This window comes from Sapajus apella, unplaced genomic scaffold (genome assembly GCF_009761245.1).
Source record: "Sapajus apella isolate SASKATOON/1434 unplaced genomic scaffold, GSC_monkey_1.0 scaffold86, whole genome shotgun sequence".
NCBI classification, from domain to species: Eukaryota; Metazoa; Chordata; class Mammalia; order Primates; family Cebidae; genus Sapajus; species Sapajus apella.
The window spans coordinates 1,973,784-1,978,927 of NW_022437026.1; the positions used below are offsets into that span (position 1 = coordinate 1,973,784).

General features: G+C 44.2%; 1 long non-coding RNA gene across 1 annotated transcript; it reads right to left on the bottom strand.

Annotated features, from left to right (window-relative positions):
• Window positions 1–1,503: 1,503 nt before the first annotated feature.
• LOC116534199 lies at window positions 1,504–5,144 on the bottom strand. The gene is made up of 2 exons (XR_004261625.1): window positions 4,751–5,144; window positions 1,504–1,629 (listed from the first exon to the last, which is right to left on the bottom strand). It is a non-coding gene; the product is annotated as an uncharacterized LOC116534199 (long non-coding RNA).

Here is a 5,144-nt window from a genome sequence, read left to right on the forward strand (position 1 = left end):
TTTTTTTTTTTTTTTTGAGATGGAGTCTTACTCTGTGGCCCAGGCTGGAGTGCAGTGGAGCGACCTCAGCCCTCAGCTCACCACAGCCTCCACTTTCCAGGTTCAAGCGATTCTCCTGTCTCAGCCTCCCGAGTAGCTGGCATTACAGGGGCACACCACCACGCCCAGCTAATTTTTGTATTTTTAATAGAGATGGAGCTTAGCCATGGTGACGAGGCTGATCTCGAACTTCTGACCTCAGGTGATCTGCCTGTCTCGGCCTTCCAAAGTGCTGGGATTACAGGCGTGAGTCACCGAGCCCAGCCTAAAAAATTATATATATATATGGGTTACATATATTTTGGGGGTATCTGTAATATTTTCATGCCTGTATACAATGTGTAATGATCAACTCAGGGTAACTGGGCTAGCCATTACCTCAAACACTCATCTTTTCTTTTGAGACAGGGTATGACTATGTCACCCAGGCTGGAGCGCAGTGGCATGATCGCAGCTCAGTGCAGCCTCGACCTTCTGAGGTCGTCCCACCTCATCCTCTCGGGTAGCTGGGATTACAAGCATTCATCGCCACACCCAGCTAATATTTTATTATCTGTATAGACAAGGTCTTGCTATGTTGTCCAGGCTGGTCTCAAACTTCTGGTTTCAAGTGATCTTGTCACCTTGATTGGTTTACAAAATTGCTAGGATTACAGGTATGAGCCACTGCTCCCAACCTCATTAATCTTTTCTTTATGTTGGAACATTACAAATACCATCCTAGCTATTTTGAAATACACCATAAAGTATTATTAATTAGAATCCCCCTACTGTACTATTGAGCTATTTCTTATTATACCAAAATATTTTGTTCCTTTGAATGAATAATTTCCTGCAGAGTAATACTCTGTTTCTTGGATATATCAATTCTGTTTATCCATGCCCTGGCTGATAGACATCTGACCTATTTCTGCCTTTTGGCTATTGTGAACAGATTGCTGTGAACACTTGTTTGCAATTTTTCGTGTGGACATATGTTTTCACTACTATTTATTTATTTATTTGAGACAAGAGTCTTGCTCTGTCACACAGGCTGGAATACAGTGGCACAATCTCGGCTCACTGCAACCTCTGCCTCCAGGGTTCAAGCGATCCTCTTCTCTCAGCCTCCCGAGTAGCTGGGATTACAGGGGCCCACCACCACACCCAGCTAATTTTTGTATTTTTTTTAGTAGAGATGGGGTTTCGATACATTGGCCAGGCTGGTCTCGAACTCCTCACAGGTGATCTACCCACCTCAGCCTCCCAAAGTGTTGGGATTACAGGCTCGAGCCACTGCGCCTGGCCTGTTTTCATTACTCTTCAGTAAATTCCTAGAAATGGAATTGCTGGATCAAATGGCTACTCCATGTTACTTTTTGAGGAACTGCCAAACTGTCAAACTATTTTCAAAATTGCTTACATATATATTTTTAACTTTCTGGATATACTATTTAGGTTTATAAACTAAGTGTCTGAGAAAGGTCTCAATCAATTTAGAACTTTATTTTGCCAAGGTTAAGGACATGCCCAAAAGAACTTAACATGGGATTGCAGAAACAGTCTGTGGTCTGTGTCTTTCTCCAAAGATGATTTTGAAGGCTTCAATATCTGAAAGGGAAAAATGGGATGAAGAGGAGAGAAGAGGATGTGGTAATCCATATGTTACAAGAAAAAGGAGCAGGGAACAGTCAATTATGTGTTCATCTGATGCTCAGTAAATTGACCCTGTACATAAGATAAGGTGAACATAGAGTAGCTGCCTGTGGTCTTTAGCCTTTTATCTGTAGCTGTCTGCTTAGGAACAAAAGAAAAGGCTGCTTTTTGCATGACTCAGCTTTCAGTTTGTTTTTTTTCTTTCTGCAGAGCGAATTGGGGTGTTGAGTTTTCCTTTTCCTTTCACAGATTTTTATCTCCCGATTAACTTGATAAACTCCTTGAAGGAAGGAACAGTGTTCTTCTACTTCCTGGCATCTGCCATGTCATTTATGTTAATGCTTAAACCTAGTATTTGTGTGTGAATATGTAATTAAGACAATATGTCCAGCTGGGTGGTTCACACCTGTAATCCCAGCACTTTGGGAGGCTGAGGCAGGTAGATCGTCTGGGGTCAGGAGTTTGAGACCAGCCTGGCCAACACAGTGAAACACTGTCTCTACTAAAAATACAAAAAATTAGCTGGGCATGGTGGCAGGCACCTGTAATCCCAGCTACTTGGGAGGCTGAAGCAGGAGAATCACTTGAACCCAGGAGACAGAGGTTTCAGTGAGCCGAGATTGTGCCACTACACTCCAGCCTGGGCAACAGAGCAAGACTGTCACAAAAAAAAAAAAAAAAGAAAGAAAGAAAAGAAATACTTGATGCTGACCATGGTGGTTCATGCCTGTAATCCCAGTACTTTTGGAGGCTGAGGTAGGAGAATCACTTGAACCTGGGAGGTCAAGGCTACAGTGAGCTGTTATGGCACCTCTGCACTCCCGCCTGAGCAACAGAGTGAGACTCTGTCTAAACGTTCGAAATAAAATGAATACATAATAATAAAAAGAAATACCCAAGACTGGGTACTTTATAAAGAAAAGAGGTTTAATTGGCTCACAGTTCTGCAGGTTGTACGTAAAGCACAGTGCTGGCATCATGTCACATGGCCAGAGTGAGAGCAAGAGAGAAAGCAGGGAAGTCCTAGACTTCTAAACAACCAGATCTATCATGAACTAACTGAGCGAGATCTCACCACCAAGGGGATGGTGCGAAGCCATTAATGAAGGATCCACCTCCATGATCCAATCACCTTCCACTGGGACTCACCCCCAACATTAGGAATCTCCAAATAAGATTTGGAGAGGACAAACAGCCGAACCATAATAAAACCAGTAATAAAAACTAGGATGCCTTCACAAGCTCAGCTCAACTCAAGGATAAGACTTGGAAGTTCTTTTCTCTTAATATTTAATAGAACTGGGATCTCATGACGATGCCCAGGCTAGTCTTGAACTCCTGGGCTCAAATGAACCTCCCGCCTTGACCTCCCAAAGTTCTGGGATTACAGCCATGAACCACCGTACCTGGCCTCTTTTGCCTCTTTTTTTTCTTTTCTTCTTTTTTGAGAGGGAGTCTTGCTCTGTTGCCTAGGTTGCAGTGCAGTGGCACAATCTTGGCTCATTGCACATCCGGTTCCCAGGTTCAAATGATCCTCCTGCCTCAGTCCCCCTAGTAGCTGGGATTACAGGCACATACCACCATGCTTGGTTAATTTTTGTGTTTTTAGTAGAGACAGGGTTTTGCCATGTTGGGCTGGTCTCAAACTCCTGACCTCAGGTGATCCACCTGCCTTGGCCTCACAAAGTGCTGGGATTACAGGCCTGAAACACCCTGCCTAGACTTTTTTTCTTTTTTTTTTGATACAGGGTCTCTCTCTGTCATCCAGGCAGGATTGTGGTGGTGCAATCATGGTTCACTGCAGCCTCAACCTCCTGGGCTCACACAATGATCCTCCTACCTCAGCCTCCTGGGTAGCTAGGACTATAGGCACATGCCAGCATGCCTAAATAATTTTTTTTTTTTTTTTTTGAGACGGAGTTTCACCCTTGTTACCCAGGCTGGAGTGCAATGGCGCGATCTCGGCTCACCGCAACCTCCGCCTCCTGGGTTCAGGCAATTCTCCTGCCTCAACCTCCTGAGTAGCTGGGATTACAGGCACGCGCCACCATGCCCAGCTAATGTTTTGTATTTTTAGTAGAGACGGGGTTTCACCATGTTGACCAGGATGGTCTCGATCTCTTGACCTCGTGATCCACCCGCCTTGGCCTCCTAAAGTGCTGGGATTACAGGCTTGAGCCACCGCGCCCGGCCCAATAATTTTTTTTTTAACTTCTTTTGTAGAGATGGTTGCGGGGGTGGAATCTCACTATGTTGCCCAGGCTGGTCTTGAACTCCTGTATTCAAGCAATCCTTCCACCTCAGCCTCCTAAAGTGCTAGGGTGACAGGCATTGAGCCACTGTGCTTGAAAAAATTTGAAAGTTCTTTATCCTCTCTGTCTTCTGGCCTTCTGTGGATACTTCTCTATCATCCCCTAACACTTTTTGAGCCAAGGACGAGAAAAGAAGTGGAGAGGACCAGAGTCTGGCTCATCTCACACAATTGTGTCCTTGCAAGAACTCCAAGGATCTCCAAACTTCTAAATTTAAATCTGGTCAACATTATGACAACATATTTGTCAAGGTAGAAGGATATAAAATTTTAACAATTTGCTTGCTTAATTTATAAATTTTAAATATCAAGTCTAGAGTTTCTTTCTTTATCTGTGCATTGGGCTTTGCAAATGTTAGAAGCAATCCTCCCTCTCTTTTTTCCTCTTCTTGCCAACTCTTCTGAGGTATGTTCTTAGCATTCTCATTAAAAGAAGGGGGCCACGCGCGGTGGCTCATACCTGTAATCCCAGCACTTTGGGAGACCAAAGCAGGTGGATTACGAGGTCAGGAGATCGAGACCGTCCTGGCTAACACAGTGAAACTCCAGCTCTACTAAAAATACAAAAAATCAGCCAGGTGTGGTGGTCCATGCCTGTAGTCCCAGCTACTTGGGAGGCTGAGGCAGGAGAATCGCTTGAACCTGGGAGGTGGAGGTTGCAAGGTTGCAGTGAGCTGAGATCATGCTACTGCACTCCAGCCTGGGTGACACAGCAAGACTCCATCTCAAAAACATAAAATAAGGAAGGGAGCCCAAAGCACTGACCTTGCCCTTTCCTGTCTTGAATTTGTGTCAGCTATGCCTTCTATATAGTGGAATCACTAAGAGACTCAAACCCTAGCAAGCAGAGACAGCTTGGGAAAGAGTATGATGCAATCAATGTATTTAGGTCTCATTTGGCAAAGGTTGTCGGGTGTTAAAAGGAAGAAAAAAATCATGTCAGAGTGGGTTAAAAATAGAAAGCCTCATCAGCAGCTGCAAGAAGCCCAGGAATGATAAGCAGGGGTATGCAACACGTGTGAGCACTCGCCTCATGGAAAAAAAAAAACACCTAATCCGGAGAAGCTCACAGAACTTTCATTGTCTTTCATTTACAACTTGCATTCATTGTCACACTACCTCCCTGGGAGGGGATATTTATTATGTTTTCTTGAAGATG